Genomic DNA, 19,290 nt, shown 5'->3' with positions numbered 1-19,290 from the left:
GTGAAGGAAGCACCTGCAACGCCTGGTTGGATTCCAAAGATTGGGGATCTAGCACAGGAGAAAATAATTAACAAAAAGGAATACAGGTCATCTTATAGAGCCCCTTTGCCTGTCCTGGCTGTTCAAGGTACCGGAATTGTACTTTTATTGCCACTTGCCGGTAGCAAACACAGGCGATTTGTGTCCATCGATCTCATGTGTCCGGTTCTACATAGCAGGCCCAAAGGGCTCCTGGATAGTTACATGCTTCCTCTCACTATCTTACAGAAAGTTTTGATCTGCGCTGAAGCTTATCTCTGGCTGGGTACAACGAACACTGACGTATCACTACTTCCCATTACATCATCAAATATGACTACAAAGATTTCAACTCTGCAAGCAGACAACGATGGTGCCTACAACATACTGCCATTGGAGTCCGCTATCAGTTCTACAAAGCTTCAAAAGTCTCCCACATTTGTCCAGATAGCCTCAAGCTATTTTGTTGACTTTAATGACTTCGCTTTTTATTCGTCCGATCACCTCCACAAAGAGGACCACATGAACATTTTATTTGGCTCAAAAAAACATACTTTATCCCGTTGTGGACATATATTTGGATTACAGTTCCATTACTTTTCCTGCTTCTGAACGGACACCATATCCCAAAACATTTTGCTGTTGAACTGGTAAACAAGGTTTTGAAGCCTTATTTTTCTATCACACAAAGGACGAAGAGACCTCCCCCTGGTGAACATTTCAGCTGTTCCAGTTGGAATTGTTTGAGATAAGGTATTCTATGATATATTTGGACCGACAGAAAAATTAACAGAGGGCATGAAATGCTTGCTAACGTAGAACATTACACATTTTATAATAGTAAAGAAATGTATATTAGTACATCTAATTATGATGAAATGTTCTTTTGTTACCATTATTTACATACCACAAGCATTCCAGGTGCAGTATTTAGTAACACCCAATTGGAATACTGCCCTACATACACCACCTCAGGGTAGCACAGAAGTGTGCACATTTTTCAGGTCATAATGCAGCAGACCCAGTGACTTAAAAACTAACATCTCCAGCGAAGAAAAACATGCTCAGTGACACAAGGTTGATTGGTACTGCATCTTTCATTTCCCAGTTGTCAACACCAGGGTATACTTTTTGGAGAGACAATATCAATTTAAAATCTATAGGGGGAACTAGAGATTGGCAGATTGGCAGGTTCAGGGGAGCAAGGCTTTATTTAGAGCATGCATTATACACACCAACTGATTTTCCTGACTAAAACTGTGCAGCAGATGTTCTGTCTCAGCTTGGCCAAGATAAAAGACCTGAACACACCAAACATTCTACTTAGCACGTTTTGTGAATTGGCAGCAACCCACAAGTTATACGGAGGACATGTTGGACAACATCCTTAGAAATGAGACATACAATACTTCATGTTCCAATCCAGAGGGATGGTTAGTGTGGCCGTTAGATACTAATGGATGTCAGGCATGTTTTCTTGACAAAACGAAAGGGATTATGGGTAAATAGGCCATACCCACGCTACGTGCAGACACAACGCACAGTATTGGAAGGTTTGCCTAGAGTGGCTAAGACATTCAACATTGTCTGAGAAGAAACAGCATTTGTCTCTTCTTTCTGATGACAGGGCCCTCCAGGATTTTTTGTTAGGTCTTTGAAAACCACATCAAAATCGCTTTCTGTATGCAATATACAACGAAGTGTTGAAAGTTTCCCAGCAAGAAGCTGCTGAAAGACTTCGTGAAATTGACAGAGCAAATTTAGAAAAGGCTCTAGCGGTAGTTGACAATTGTATGACTACATTAATCAGTAGGATATATTCTCTGGGCAACATTGTGTCATCTGCTATTGACATCATATAGAGTGACGTGCACTTTATAGCAAGTGAAAGCACAACTTAGGTCTCTTATGCTACTAAGTTGCACTCCACAGACAGTATGCACTGGTCGCGTTCCATGGAAACACCTGAATGCCACTGGTTTGTTTTTACCATACAACTTAACAAAAGAATAGACCAATATGGCTAAGAAAGACTGTCATATAGATATGCTTTGCCTTCGCACTGTGTTAAATTAGCATGAGCTTATTAGGAGTTTCAACGCCATTTTACCTTGCTGCTGCTTCTGCACACAGCACATATTGTTATTAGAGCTTTGAGCCTAGTAGAATATTTTGCTTCACACGAGAATAATATGTTTTGCTATAGTATCAGCTTTGCTTGGTAAGCTATGTCTGTACATACACTTTGTTAAGCATAGAAAAGTTAGATAAATTACCATTTACTGTCACAGAGGTACCAAGTGCAGATTGGATAATACATTGATTTATTTCTCTGCCAATTTCAACTTTTCTTTTTTTATTATTTATTTCTTTTTTGTTTTAAATTTATTTTTAATGCAAAAATATACAGAAGACATCCAACTGTTTCGAGTACCCCACCAGTGACATACATCAATGCTTCATCATCATTATAACTCTGGTAGAACACAGCCATTCAGCCCACAACCCGGAGGTCGGGCGGCAGTAGCAAATCAGTGTCACAATTAATGATTCCTGTGGTGGCCCCCAATTTCCGCTCCATGGATCATCTAGTTTCTGCTTTTCTTGTGATCCCAGACGTGCGACCCTATCACTAACCGGACTAAGCCCTGAATGGTGTGTACCGTGTATGCCATAAGTATGAGGCCCCAGCCTAGTGTCAACCCCCTAGGTCCATAATCATCCTTAGTATAGGGCCTGTACCCTTCGGCTGCTCCACTGGGAGTTGCCAGTCTGGCTATACCCTCCAAGGAACCAACTATTAAATGCTAATAGGGCCGTCTTCCCTGTACAAACAATAAATGCCTTCCTTGCCGCAACAAATCCCACCCCCCCCCTTAAATCGCTGTGGCTGGTGTGGGCCTACTTTCTACTCCTTAGCATCCGAAGGGAGGAAATCTATAGGGTCGCATGCAACCATCTGTATCTCACAAGGAACATCACACAGAACACTCAACCACTATTCGTCTGCTGGTAAAAGGCTGTCACTGAGCGCACTGGTCTTGCAACGCCCGGAAGGGCAGCAACTCGCCTTCAGCATAGAAGTCACCCACTACTTGTAACCCCAGTTCCTCCCATTCCAGTAACTGGGACCAATCCCCTCCATGTGGCAGTGCTGTCAGCATGCCCAGAGGGATCTCGGGTGCATAGGGATGTTCCACTTTCGCCCTCTTTCGGCTTCTAGTCCAGCACAGCCTCAGCGTCCTCTCCTCCAAAGTCAAATTCCGGACCATTAGGTGCTGTTGCAGTACAATGTAGGAGAGGATATGCCGCTGTATCCCAGAGCCACATGCCTCTTCCGGACCCCTAAATTCTCTAGCTACATTCTGTGTAAGGATCTGTAACTGTGCAGCCAAGTAGTAGAGTTCGAAGTTCGGAACTGCCAGTCCCCCCTCCACCTTGGGCCTCAACAGCGTGTCCAGTGCTACCCGCCGCCTTCCTGTCCCCCACAATAAGTAAATAGTGAGCGTCCGCAGTTCCTGAAAGTACCGAGGAGGCACCCAGAGCGGAAGAGTACGAAAAAAATTAAGGAGGCGTGGCAAAGCCACCATCTTGAGCAGTGCAACTCTCCCTAATACCGTGAGAGGCAGGGTCACCCAAAACGCCATACTGCCCCTTAGTGCCCTTATGCAGCATCCAATATTCCTCTCCAGCATGTCCTCCGCCCTATGATAAATCCGGACTCCCAAGTAGGTAAAGCACGACCGTTCCCACAGTAAATCAGCGGGCAGGCACGGTTGGGGTGCATCCATCCTCAGAGGAAAGACACACGTTTTAGTCCAGTTCACACGGAGGCCCGACAGCCTCCCAAAGTCCGACAGCATGGTCATCGCCCCCTCCAGTGCCAACGTCGTGTATGCTAAGAACAGTAGTAAATCATCCGCATACAACGAGATGTAGTGCGGATGTCCACCACAGACCAAGCCATCATACGCCACTCCCGATCTGGCGTAAACCGCTAGTGGTTCTATTGCGAGCGCAAACAGCAGGGGCGAGAGCGAGCACCCCTGTCTCCTACCTCTCTGCTACGGGTATTCTGATGATATGACCAAGCCCAATCGCACCCGGGCCATAGCGTGGGAGTACAAGACCTTCGTCCAGCGCCTAAAACGCGTGCCTAAGCCAAATCTGTCCAGTACCTTATCGGTACCCACCCGGCAACTCGTGATCCAAGCCACTGTCATCTCCAGGCTGGATTACGCGAGTTCTTTATTCGCTGGGCTAAACCAAGCAGAAATTGGTCGTCTGCAAGGGATTCAGAATGCCGCCGCGAGAGCGGTGGTAGGACTACCTAGATCATGTCCGACCTCTAGTACCCTGCGATCGCTGCATTGGCTCCCGGTGGCTCAGCGGATTCAGTTTAAGGTCCTCTGTGTCGCCTATAAAATACTCAAGGGATCTCCTGCCGTGATCGTGTCTAAACTCCTGGCCCACTACACCCCTGCGCGAGCACTAAGATCTGCTGACTTGGAACTAGCGGTTGTCCCTCGCTTTAAGCGCAGCAGAGCTGGTGGACGTTCTTTCCAAGTCCGCGCTGCTATGCTGTGGAATTCCCTTCCCCCGGCGATTCGCGCCCTTAGGGACTTGCTCTCATTCCGTCGAGCGGTGAAAACTTTCCTGTTCCCTTAGCCTCATCCCACTGTGTTTTATCTCGTTGTGTTGTGCTGCTACCTTGTCGCGGCGCCAGGACGCTCCTTTGCTGGAGCAGCTGTGCGCCTAATAAAAGTACATAACATAACATAACATCGAGATATTCTCACTCGAGGCTGTCAAACGCCTTCTCTAGGTCCACTGACAGCACCGCTGATGTCGCCTCTTCTACCAGATCATTATCCAATACTCTAATAAGACGGCGGATATTGGTCGAGGTGTTCCTAGTTGGTATGAACCCTGCTTGGTCCTCGTGGACCAAGGTGGTCATATGGGACATTAGTCACGTGGCTGGTATACGACTCAGTATCTTGTAGTCCACCGCCAACATAGACAGCGGTCTATAAGAGGTCACGTTATCTCCTTCCCTCCCAGGTTTCAACTGGGGGACTATCAGCGCCACCCTCATGGATTCGGGCAGGTATCCCAGCTCCAGCGCCTCGTTATAGACCTCCTGCAGCTGGGGCGCCAATGGGTCGATGTATGTCATATAAAACTCTATAGAAAGTCCATCCACCCCCGAAGTCTTGTTCCTGGCCATACTCTTAATTGCTCCCCTAATTTCAGCAACAGTGATAGCTTGACCCAAGCTTTTTGCGTCCTCTTCCCCTAGTTGCGGTAGCTGTATCCCTGATAAATAACCCTCGATCTCCGTCGCATTCGCCTCCAGGTGGGTTTGATACACGGTGTATAGTATTGTAGGAAGCGCATGATGATCTCAGCTTGAGAGTAGACCACACTCCCAGACTCCTCACGAACACACAGTACCGGGCAACCCCCCTGCCTCGGATTCGCCATTCTTGCCAGGAGCGTGCCCACCTTATCCCACTCAGCATGTACCTTTACCCTATGCCGCTTATAGTCGTAACCACGCAGCCTTTCTGTCTCAGAGGCCACGCGCTCCCTGTCCGCCAATAACCGGTCCTGCAATTCCCTCTTTTCTGGCCTTTGTTTTTCCACCTCCCGTAGCGCCTCCTCCGCTTTTGCGACCTCCACTACAACCACTGCCCTTTCACCCGAGTGCTTACTGATGCAGAGCCCTCTCACCACCACTTTAAACACGTTCCATTCCATTCCCTTAGTAGAGGTCGATTCCTTATTGGCAGCAAAGTAGTCCTCAATACCCTCTTTGATTGTGGTTCTAAAAACTAGATCCTCCAGGGTATCTGGGCGCAAACGCCAGGTGGGTACCTCTGTTCTCATGCGCTGCCATTTGAAGGAGACTACCTGTGGGTTATGATCTGAGATGGTCCTAGCTAGGTATTCCGAGTGCACTGCCAAGGACGCCTGCCAATTTCAACTTTTCACTTCACAAACTGCTTGCAACATCATCAAGTAGGCAGGTATGAAGCTCTAGAAGGGTTTGTACATAAGGGATGGACCTTATCTTTCACTTATTATTGTACGAATGGTGCAACTGAGGTTTTCTTAGCGATAATCTGCGAGAATACATTAGGCCATTCTATAGTTTGCAGGAAGGTTACACTCCATGGAGCATGTAATGCGCCCAAGGTGAACTTATCGTTTTATCTGAAAGTTCCCCGGCTGCTGTAATTCGTCCAGCGTTCAGAATGCTCTCTAATGGGAGTTATTTGATGTTGAATAGTCAATGTTGCTGTGGGACGAAACCAGAAACACCATATCTGGTGATGGTTTCTGGGGTTGTGACCTGTAGTATACAAGCACTGTTTACACTTGCCTGTACAGTTAGGGATGCAACAATTTGGCCTTCAATAAAAATATCGAAGGGGAACTTTGATGATTCAATAAGAATGAAAGTCTTATTATTTCAGAAAGATGTGGCCTTAACATCTGCTAGGGAGACGTTTGATCTTCAAGTTGCAAGGCCTTGCAAAGAGATACAGTTGCTATTTCGCACCAATCTCCCACACCATTTTGGGGCGCTAGAGCACCACATTTTTTATTTTTTATACATTTGTTTATTGGCATTTTAACATAATACATACATTGTCACATTGCATAATATTTACCGACACCTGCAAATGTTGTATAATGCGCTTGTAACTTAACAACAACCATAACAGAGCAAACATAGGTCAGAGTATCAACCACAATTACTCAAGGACACCCACACATTATCCCAGCCACAGTGTAGGTATGAATCATCCTAGTACAGTTCAAGCTATTTCATGAACATAATTTCCAGCATATCCTTATGATCACCCACATGTCTCAAGGCTAGTTAGGGGTATGAAAAGGAGCTGGTCATGTGCGCCTACATCCGTTAGGTTGGGTGAGCTAGCAATGTCAGGTTGGAGAATGCATAGCCACTCGAGGACCGGACCCCAGATATATTTGGGCCTGGTGGCTATGGACAATAATTCGCAGAATATATAAAGCCGAGTCTGACAGAAGGTGACATCTTGTATCCAGGCCTTAACTGACTGGGTATTTGGCTTCTCCCAGCGCATGGCTACCCTGCGTTTTGCCAATAACAAGAGCATGGCATGAGTAGTATCCCTAATAACGGTGTGGGTTCAGCTTGTATCCCCCAGAATACCGTGGATTATGTTGATAACGGCTATCCAGTATGTTACAATTGGCTGGGGGGGAGGGGGGAGGGCGACTGTGCAGCTTCAGGCCAAATGCAGGAATGTGGCACTGCATCTCCAGCATCTGGTATCAGGCCGGAGTCCCATACGGTGGAGTTGGATAGGGATTCTATAGAAATGGTGCAGAAATTTAAAGTGAATCAGCCTTAACTTGTAATTAGGGGACAACATTTGCAATTGGCCACAGCAGAAACTCCACTGTTCATCCATAACTGGAGGGCTCAGTTCTCATTCCAACCAAGTAGTGCTTTTGGCTTAGTCACTGGGAAAGTGTTCTGCATAATACAGGAACATCTCGGAAAAGTTTGGTGTGACTCCCTCCTGCGCTGACGGCAGGGAACAGCATTTAGCATCGGGATAGAGGTCCGCAAATGTATTCATGCCTAACTGTTTCACCAGAGCTACATTCCCTTTGGCTTCTAGCGGGAGGGACCTGTGGATTATATGCCAGAGTACAGAGGGGGCATACAGTATCTCCAGCTGAGGTCTACTCCGCAGACCCTCCCAAGCCAACCTCAAAGCCTCAATTGTGTTTATTTCATTCCAGGGGCATCGATATGGCTGCAAGAGTGCTACTTGAAAGAGGATCAGTGCTGTCCTGTCCACTTCCACCGGTACATAAGGCTGAAATGGAATCGGATGCAGCCAGTAGTGTAGAAATTGGGCTTGCGGCAGTATGCAAAAAGCGGGATGTCCGAAGTGCCCAGCCCTTCCTGCACCAGGGGAAGAGTCAGGAGTTTCCACGACATGTGGGCCTGTTTACCTACCCACACCGGAGATAACATTAGGGTGCGCAATGTTTTAACAAAAGGGTTGAATGAGTGGGAGATTTATAAACATGTATAAGAATTTGGGTCATACAATCATTTTTGCTACTGCAACTCTTTCAGCCAGTGACAATGGTAATTTAGACTAGATGCTGATCTTACCCTCCAGCCAAGATATAGTCCTTCCATAGTTCTTGTACATTACGGTTTAACCAGATCCCCAGGTATCATACTGGTCCGTCAGTCCATTTGAGGGGATACTCCAACATGAAGGGCATAGTATCATTGGTCAAAGGTAACAAGACTGATTTTGCTCAGTTAATCTGGATGCCCGACAATCCTCCGAATTTAAGATGCTCCCAAAGGACTGGGTATAAGTTGTCCGCCTGGTTGTTAATGAATAAAGTGACGTCATCTGCCATCTAGTAATAAACCCCAACTCCTTGGCTGCATGATGTTGCCTAAGTCAGGCAGCTAACGGCTCCATGGCTATCGCAAAAAGCAGGGGGAATAGCTAAACAAGTGCCCATGTCCACTGATATTAATGTGTTTGACGCAAACAAGCCTGTGGAAACAAACTATTCGGAATTCCGCTTAAATTGTGTTCTTGGAACATCAACGGACTAGGGGCAAAAATTACCAACAAGGATCTATTGACATATTTTCAGCAGTATGATTTAATACTGTTACAAGAAACCTGGTCAGCAGAACCGTTCCATCTGCAGGGCTTCACAACATTCCATCTCCCAGCAAGGAGAACCTCAAAATTTGGCCATGAAAAAGGCGGTTTAACGATTTACACCTCGATTCAAACAATAAACCACGCAAAAGAGCTGTTAAATAAAAATACTCAAGGAACTGAAAACGGGATAATCGCAGTCCAGCTAGAAATATTAACACGGAGCTCCATCAGGCAAGAACTAATCGTGGTTAATACTTATCTGCACCCAAAAGGGAAAAAAAATGGGGCCACCACTCTGGTGACAGAATTGAACAAATTAATAACGGAAGTGGACAACCCGAACCTCATTGTCTCAGGAGACTTTAACATGTTCCTATCAAAATCTACAGGGAAGAACTGTCCAATGGAAGACTACTTGCATGTCAGGGGGGATTCCATCTCTGGAAGTGTGCCCTTGGGGAAAACAAACAAATATATCAAAAAACTTATTAGAAGACCTAACTAATCTGGGCCTGATTTCGGTAAATGGGCGAACGCCGGGGGATTGTCCCCAAGCAGCAACCTTCCATAATTCGACTAGATCATCAGCGATTGACTATACCTTCTTGTCCTTTTCACTGTTCTCACTAGTAAAAGACTTTAAAATCGGAACATCGGACTGCAGCGACCACCTTCCGCAAGAATTGACACTAGGGGTACAAGGAACTGCGCTAACATTTCCAGCAAATGGTCTAAATTTACGGACTTCAGTAAAACATAATAGAATTAAGTGCGATACTAGCGTCCCAGAACGATTAATGCAAGAAGCAAAGATGAGCTGGGAAAGTGCTGCTGAGTTGAACGATAACAAAATACTCGCCTGGGAGTCCTTCTTGAAATCCTTCGGCCCAACGAACACCAAGCACTATTTCGTTAAAGAAACTGGTCCATGGCCATGCAGAAAAAAAACATTTCCCGGCCCGAGAAGTTATCCAAAAAACCTCCCTCAATCCCCTTTAATGCCTGATTTAAGGGCAACAAAAACAGCCATTAACAGCACACTTCGTGATTTGCGGAAATATGGGAGTGATAATGGTTTAGTGACCAAATTGAGATCACTAAAACGCACTAAGAACAAAATTCTGTGGCGAATCAAACAAGAAGCCTCGGAAAAAACTTGGGCAATGCTACTTTATGATTCAAAAAACAACAACAGTGCAAGATTCTGGAACACTGTAAATAAAATAGATAATCCAAATACCCCCGGAATAAATTCCCACATCACAGAGGCAAGCTGGGTAAATTATTTGTTTAAACACTTCAACGATGAAGAGCCAATTAAAGGCCACCGAAAACCAGAATTCTGCACGTCGACTGCGATGGCCTTAAGGCCTACAGATGTGGACACCAAATTCCCAGGTTCGATTGAGCAACTGAAGGGACGAATTGCGAAAGGACGGAAGGAGGGAGCCCCAGGCCCAAATGGAATTCCTCCAATCCTCTATAAACAAGATCCAAAGTATTGGGCCGAACAACTACTTCCGCTCTTTGTTGACTCCTGGAGGTTTGAACAATTCCCATCCTCCTGGAGGGGCTCAATAATAGCTCCAATTTATAAAAAAGGCAACAAGAACGAGGCTAAGAACTACAGACTCATTGCCCTTATAGATATAGAGGCAAAATACTTTTCAGGGCTACTCTTGGAAGAACTAACCTCCTGGGCATCAGATAAAAAACTAATCCCTATCAACCAAACTGGATTCCAAAAAGATCTAGGGACCTCAACGAACCTTCTAGCCCTCTCCCTGTTGATAGATGCTGCTATTAAAAATAAAAAATCATTATATGTGTGCTATATTGATTACTCGGCCGCCTTTGATAGCATAGACAGAGGGAAACTGTGGTCAAAACTTTCAAAGTGGGAGGTGGACTCCAAACTTCTCAACTCACTGATCTTACTGCATTCAGACACCTGGGTCCAAATAAAATTGGGGAACGGCAACTATCTATCCAAAGAAATTCCGACCACAAAAGGGCTGAAACAGGGGTGCGTCCTTGCGCCGACACTGTTCAACCTTTTTATGTCCGACCTCTCCAAAGAACTGGACGACTGCAACCATCATGCCCCAAAGTTAGGGGGCTTTACATTATCGAATTTATTATATGCAGACGATTTGATACTAATTAGTCACACCCCAGTAGGCCTGCAACACCTTATTAACACAACTAGCTCATTCTCGGAAAAAAACGGCCTTTCCATAAATACGGAAAAATCGAAGGTGATGGTTTTCAACCAAAAATCCAAAAAAAAGCAAACGTTCCAATGGTCTCTGCGCGATCTCAAAATGGAAACAGTTAAAGACTACAAATACCTGGGGATAAGTTTTGATTCCAACGGCTCATTTCAGCGACATGCAACAACAATAAAAAATAGGGGGATTTCACTAGCCATCGCTTTAAAAAATATCAAGAACAAAATAGCGGGCCCAAATCTAATCCCTTTGCTGGACATATTTCGTGCAAAACTGCTACCATCACTAACTTATGGCAGCGAATGCATGAGAGGGAGAGATGAGGATATTTTAGACAAAACGGTTAGCAAAACACTCCGAATACTCTTCTCACTCCCTCCTTACACTTCCCCAGCACAGCTAAGACTGGAGTTTGGTCTACAGAAGCAGCAAATTGCACCCAAGGGCGCTTATGCAAAAAGCTGGTACAAAGTTAAGCACGCTGTAACAGACTCCCTGAACGCCCACCTTTGGAAAGAGCTGGAGACAAACAAGGGATCCTCAGCAAAGGCCTACCTCCAAGCAGCTATAAAATCCCTTGCATTAAAAGACCTTTGGGAGTCGAGCTGTTCACATAAGTGCTTTAAGCGCCTGGTCAACAAATCAGTGAAAATTCTCTCCATGGAGGAAGATAAAGCAGCGTTAACCAGAAGATCACATGGGTGGTTCACAATACAAAGCTATACCAGCGCTTCACCCCAACCATACCTCGGTACCAGCTTTTCAAGGAAGGCGAAGGAAGAATTCCTGCGGCTGAGGATGGGAGTAATCCCGTCAAAAGTCCATCTTCCCCCATGGAAACGCCTGGAACCCAACTCCAACTGTAGGCTCTGCGATAATCCAAATGAGGACGTTTTACACTTGTTATGCAGCTGCAAAGCCCTAGACAGTGCCCGAAGGGGCCTACTAACCCAGCTCTGGAATCAATATGGTGTGCGAACTCGTAGACAAGCCTTGCTGTTTAGCTTTAAAGGAGAAAATATCCAACTGGCCTGTCGACTAGTGCGCTTCATGAAAACAGTTAATACGATCCAAAACCCAGAGACCAGCAACTGAATTAGACTCATAAAGACCCACGCCTGCACCTTAAGAAAACTCTTTTTTCATCCAACAAAGAGTTAGTAAATGCCGAACGGTCTCTTTTTTTAAATATTTGCAACTCATTGTACCATTTCTGTATAGATTTATCGTTCATTCTTGGAATTTTCTTTTATCGATTTTAACTGCCTTTTTGTAAGACTCAAGATTGTGAAATTCTTCCTGTATTTCTTTTTTATTTTTTATTATAAAGTGTTATTGCAAAGATTTTTATTAATCATGCAATAAAGAAATTACTTACTATTCGGAATTCTGCAAACAGATCACTAAGGCCATCGATCTGATTATTCCGGTAAAAAATCTGACGAATAAGCGCAAGTTTTCTGCCCCATGGTGTAATGAGAACCTAAAAAACCTTAGAAAGGGCTGTAAGCTGGCGGAAAGAAAATGGAGGAAGCGCTATGATGAAGTTGATAAAGCAGCTCTGAAGGTCACACTGAGTAAATATTTAAGTGAAATTACTAAAGGAACAGCTGAGTTTTTTGCCAACTCAATTCTAAAGGAGTCCAACAAAACAGGGGCTTTAAGATAGTCAACGAATTGTCCAATCCTGACTGCTTAAAAAACAAGACTATCGCAACTCAAGAACTATGCGAAAGCCTTGCTATTTCTTTTAGTAGAAAATCTCAAAAATAATTATTGGTCTCATAGGGAATCAGGAACGTTTATGCGACTCTGTATCTGAGGTGTGGACACAGCAACCAGCCTATCAAATAGAGGAAGGGGCTTGCGAGAATAAACTAGTAACTCTAGACCAGCTCAAAACACCCACGGAAGAAGAGTTTTCGTAAGTTTGCTATGAGAACCAATTCTGGGGCCCCTATGGAACACCTCCCCCACAAGGTCTGGAAGGATATTACCACAGCTCCATCAGATCTGCAGCCAATCCCTAAGCATTGGGATAGACCCTCCCTGCTGGAAACAGGCCAGGGCGACACCCCTGCTGAAAAAAGCCACCCATGACCCTCATTGTCCAAATAACCACAGAACTATTTCACTTCTTCCCTACCCTGTAAAAATGTATAGTATGTCTGGTCCGCAAAACCCTTTCACAATTCTTGAAAACCTTGCAATTTGGTTTTCGACTAGGTTACGGGACGGAGACAGCACTAGTAATGGTCTTGGACGAATTTAGAATGCGGGCAGACAGCGGTCAGTCGACCATTCTGATTCTACTGGATATGACTGCCGCTTTAGACACGGTCAACCACAAAATATTACTGCGGTGGCTTGCTGAATTAGGCCTGGAGGAACTGGCTCTGAAATGGCATTAGCCCTATCTGGAGAACAGGCAACAAGCTGTGGCCCTCCCCCCCCCCTTTTTATCTAATTTTAGAACTGTTCAGCATGGTGTCCCCCAAGGTTCGTCAATCGGTCCGATCCTTTTTAATATTTATTAGAGACCACTAATCCCCATCATTAAATCCTATAATACCAAGCTGGTGAATTATGCAGACGATATGCAGCTCAACCTGTCTCTTAAAGGAAAAGAGTTTCTGTTGCTCAGTAACTTTCATGAATGCATGCAGAAGACTGCTAGATGGCTCACGGATAACTCTCTGCAGTTCAACGGAGGTAAAAAGGAAATCCTATACTGCTTGGTTAAGTAAATCCCATTCCCACTTCCAGCCAACTTTTGGCCCATTCAGGCACATACGCCTTCTACACCAGCGGTAGCAGTGCGTAATCTGAGGGTAGTCTTTGGCAACAAGTTGGGTCTGGAAAAACATGTGAACAAAACGGTTGGAACCTGCTTATCCCTAATTAAAGCATTGCGGAAATTTCTCCCTATGTTACCCCTGTCAGCCAGGGCTCTAATGTGTAAGAAGTGTTATTTTTAGCCAGTTGGACTACTGCCATGACCTGCTACTCGGTGCGAATAGTTTCCTCATTGTGAAACTGCAAAAAATACAGACAATAGCCGCAAAGTTAGCTTTAAAGAGGCCACGTAGCGCCTCTGCGGCTCTTAATGATCTCCACTGGCTCCCTCTAGCTCAGAGAATTATTATGCATTGTTTTCAAGGCCCTTCATGGACTTGGACAATTGCCACTGCAGAAAAAATGTGTCTGGCATTTTCCCGTATGAATTCTTTGATCTTCCACAGCTCGTATGGTTTGTACTGCCAGAATAAGAACCTCCAGGTTTGGAGAGAGAGCGTTTAGCTGTACGGCCGCCCATCTGTGAAACAATCTCCCGCTCAATATCAGGCACTTAGAAGAGTTCCTCCAGTTTAGGAAGAAGCTTTAAACATATCTCTTCCCTGGGACGTAGTGCAGGATATTCAACCGGTGGGCAAATATGTCCATTTAGGGGAACCCCTGTTATTCTCAGCACCAGGATACCCATGGGGTGATAGTGCGCTTTAGAAATCCTTGTTACATTACATAACATAGAGGACACCCCTGCCTTCTGCCCCTAGTAATTTGAAGCGGGGGCGAGAACGAGCCATTTAACCAAACTCTGGCTGTGGGTGCAGAGTAAAACAGTTTAATCTGTTTTATAAAGATCGGGCTAATTCCCATTCTAGCAAGGAAAGTAAACAGGTATGGCCACTGCAGCGAATCAAAGGCCTTGGTGGCATCTAGAAGTGCAGTCAGGGCTTGTGTGTAGGAATCTAGATAGTACAGTACCGCAAAGAAGGTGCAGAGGTTGTGCGCTGTAGATCTTCCTGGGATAAAACTAACTATGGGCGAAATGCGCAAATTCGCGGTACGCGAATTAGTACGAAGGCAAATTCATGTTCCGCATAATGCGCAGATTTGTTTTTTGTATGTTCGCGGAGCGCTTTGCGTGTTCACAGGCCTCTTGCAGCGCACCAACCGCGAAGTTACCCATGAGGTTGTACATGGGCGCGGCCATCTTGTTCGCGTTGCGTATTTCCGTTTCCGGGCGCTAGTGCATTCTCGCGTTGTGCGCGGGGCGTGATTATGTGGTCGCAAGCGTTTTTGCGTGCTCCCGGGGGAAATATCACGCAAACTTACCCACGCGGTCCTCAATGGGCGCGCCCATCTTGTTTTTCATTCATGGCTATGGTTCTGGGCATGCTTTTTCAATCCTCCCTAATCTTTGCAATCCTTTGTTTCTTTGAACTTTTTTTTAATCTTTTTTACTCATTATCTATCCCTCTCTTTTTCTACATCTATATTTTGTGGTTCTTTTCTACTTTTGGTTACTTTACTTTTTCCCTATTCCTAACTATATTTTTTTTTCAGCTGTCCAGGACCTTGGCAAAGGGAGCCGGGAAGAGCAAGGGGAAGGGTCCCGCACTCCGTACCCGGCTCCCATGCGGGCGCTTAAGGGGGGAAGCAGTAATAGCCCGGGAGATTCTCAGCGCGGTGGAGGTGGCCGCACTGGTTTTCTTTGTTCAGCGCCACCTCCCCAAGACCGTCGCGGCAGGCCCGGTGCCGGGTACGGACTCCGGGAGCGTCAAAGGCTATGGGCGAAGGTGTGCCGGGCCATGTATCGTGAGTCTGGGGTCCGGCGCACCTACAGCCAGGCGACGCACCGGTGGTCCGACGTCCTGGACCAGGAACACGACCTGCTCGGCGTCGAGAGCCCTGGGCTTGGTGAGTAGTATTAGCTATTTAATCACTACTCTGTTTTCTCCTGCTCTATGTTATCATATTGCAAATGTTTGTTTTTTCCGAAGAGCAAGAATGCTGCCGATTACATTGCAGGTAAATTGTTTCAAAATCTTCTGAGATTGCAGGTGCTCGCCTGCTCAGTTGCGGTGCTACTATGCTTACTTGTTTTCAATTTTGTGCTCATTTGGCCTGAGTGATTATGTATGAGTGTACTTTACAGAACTGCGTAATGCTAGACACTAGAGATTACTTTGCAGGTAAATTATGTTTCAAAAGTTTCTGTGATTGCAGGTGCTCGCCTGCTCACTGGCGGTGCTACTATGCTTACTTGTTTTCAATTTTGTGTTCATTTGGCCTGGGTGATGATTATGTATTAGTGTACTTTACAAAACATTAGAGACTCAAGTCCAGTCCTTCCTTTGTACTCCTGCCACTAAGAAGAGATAGTGGTGGTGATCATGACAGACTGTGTCTGTCGCCTCGCGTGCTGCGGAGTGCTGCCTGCCAGTCCTAGTAGAACCTTTTTGTAGTTGGTTTAGTGAGTAACATAACTTTCCAAGTAGACGGTCCGCGAATCCAGCAATACTAATATCCTAGTAGACCACATCAGATAGACAACAATTGCACTAAATTTATTGACCTATTTCCCCGAAATAATTTGTTACTGTTTTTTTTAAATGTTTGATGTGGTTGACAACAATCATCCATGTTTGTGTCTTTCTTTCATGTTGTACATCAGCTCCCCCCAGGGCCAAGGGGATCCAGGAGGAGGTAGCGGCACCGGCGGAGCAGGGACAGCAGCAGGAAGGCCAGGATCGGTCCGGCGAGGGCTCCTCTGCTGGCCCCAGTAAGTTTTCCTGTTAATATTCATAATTATATTTCCCTATCTTTTACAGCACCTGTATTTTTTTCAAACGTTCCTCATTCTATTTTTTCCTAAATCGTCTTTGATCTTCTTGTAGACTGTTTCTAAATACTTATCTTTGCCTCTAGTATGACTCCCTGTGGTACTACTAGAATATTATTAGTCTGTCTGTGTAGCTAACTAAGCTTGCACAGTTGACAAAAGGTGTTAAACAAAACTCCTATTCTATTCAGCAATAGCTCTATGCACTGAGTGCAGTCCTCTGGGTTGTCCATAATGTCTATTGAAGTCTTCTAAATGTTTATGCTTTGACAATTCCCAACAATAAAATGTCAATGGCCACAAAGAATAAGGTACTAGTTTACTTTTTGATTGGATAGGAGGACAATCCATACTAATACTGTTGCAGGGACTATTCTGCACAAACAGAACTATGGACAAGAAATAGGGCATTGGTTATAAATCATAATAGGCGCAGTTAGACTTTCCACATACCTCAGTCATAACAGAAGTTGAAACCCCAATCTCCTTACTGACTAGCTAGTGTGTAAGAGTCATTATTTAGCTCCAGAATGCAGCGATGATTGATCCCCAATGATTATACAACCCAGGGCATAAGACTATGGAGTCTGAGTCCCGACCTCTCTGAGCCACGGACTCATGCTTGCAAATTGCAAACCCTTTTGCTCACTCACTCATGACCAAAAACCATAGAGTCTATGTAAGTTTTAAAGCTTTATTAAAAGTATAAGCATTTATTAAAATCAACTTCATCATATATGATAAACAGTGAAGGATTCAAAACTGAAAAGTGGCTGATTTCACACATTAATTGTGGGAGAGCCCTCACCTGGTTGGAACTTCAAGTCTTCTTTGTGGGGATGAATCGTTGCTGACTCCGTCCAAGTGATGATGATCTGATCTTGCTCTTGTTTTTAGAAGGGAGGCTTCTGTCTGTTATGAGAAAAATGGTGCATGTTAAAAAGCAAGCATTCATCAGTTGTGCCAAAAAGTGTAGCAAGACATGTTACAGCTAAGCATAAATAAAAAAAAAACCTTCCCTGAAGAAAGGGAAATTTGTAGTTTAGAGACTAGAGAGTCACACATTATTAAATTTGTTTATGTAGTACTATTAATTTTTTTTCATTCCTAGACAAAATAGGGAGGAGTGTATATGGCATCTAAGAATATGAAATGTATTTTCTAGGCGGAACATCGGCACAGCCATCCACCAGTGCCGGGGCTAGCGCGGAGGTGGGCACTCCTGGGGCAGAGACGGTGCAACAGCCATCGGGAACGGGAGTGGCGGGCAGTGGTAAGCTATTATATTCCTTACTTATTGAGATTGCAGACTGCAGAGTGTGCTCTCTGCACGGGTGTATATGTTGTACAGTACAAGTACACTTTACTGTTAAGAAGACTTACCAATTTACAACTAAGTTTTTGTCAGCCAGGTAGAAGACATTCACCCTTGACTTCGCATTAGCAACAGCATTAGCGGCGTGGGTTGACGAGTAACCAATGGCCTCCTCTAAATTTGGTTTCAAGTCAGCTGTGAAAGTTTTATCGAGAAGCCAAGTCAGATCAGAGATGAACTTGATGGATGGGATGAATGAAAAGGGAAAGAAGGGTGTAAGGAAGGACGAGCGAGTTAAAAGTAATGACTGGCAAAGAATGATACGTGTTTTTGAGTGCTGCCCGAGGTGGCTGGGAATATGATGCATGGCCGGTTGAAGGCTGAAGCAAGGATGGGTGGAAGGAGAAAGGGAAGAGGACTGCCTGGGTGCGTGAAACAGAAACTGTATGTGTGCGCAATATATCCTTTGGTTCAAATTCAAATGCAAGTCAAGCACGATGCATGGCTGGCGGTTCCCAAAATAAAATAAAAAGGTTGTTTTTCCATGAGAAAAACTAAGGTTTGTCCAGTTGAGACATTAAGAAGAATGATTGACATTTACTTTGAATGGATGGATGCCTGGATCATGGTACTATCTTACTCATAGATAGCATAGGTGTATGTAGACAGAGTAGACGGTCACTGGATGAAGTAAGTGTTACTTTGAAGATCATGTAACACCGCACCCGCACGTCCGTTCCAGTGTAGCAGAGGCGAGGAAAAGAAGTTGTAATTTTTCAGAATACTACCATGACTAGTAACAGTAGTTTGCAAGCACGGCATATATCCTGCGATTACGGGGGCCACTCACTACCTCTGTCAATAATTTTATTACAACTCTGTCATTCATGTGTGGCCTATCAGTGTTCACTCAATGAAAAACAAAGCACTTAAAGTCTTCCATATGTAAGCAAATATCCTGTGAAGGGATAGATAATCCTAAATGTATTAATCTAGTAGTCATTGGCACTGCAGGGTGAAAGTTAAATTAATTAAGCAGTAGCCCTTGTAACAGAGTATGGCCAGTGCCACCCGTAATAGAAAAGTAAGAGCTTCACCACCTGCATGTACTAGAGTGGTACAGTAAAGCAAGTCTGTGTCATCATGGCTTGCGTCTGTTTTTCTCGGGTGCAAGTTGACTACGCTGGCATTATGCCGGCTTCCAGAAGTTTACATACCAATTTCGCTAAACAAGAGAGAAGAAAAAGACTGGTGTACTGTCTGAGTCTAAAGTAGTGAGTCCATATAGTGCTAGTAGAATGGATTCCTGAAACTCCCACTAATGTTAGAGCAGAGGCCGACGAAGTGGGAGGTTAGATAGATACAGGCCACAAATGTTATGTACTG

The sequence above is a fragment of the Lissotriton helveticus genome, chromosome 7 (genome assembly GCF_964261635.1).
Source record: "Lissotriton helveticus chromosome 7, aLisHel1.1, whole genome shotgun sequence".
Taxonomy (NCBI): domain Eukaryota; kingdom Metazoa; phylum Chordata; class Amphibia; order Caudata; family Salamandridae; genus Lissotriton; species Lissotriton helveticus.
The sequence above is the reverse complement of the archived record's forward strand: the minus strand, read 5'-3'. Positions refer to the sequence as shown.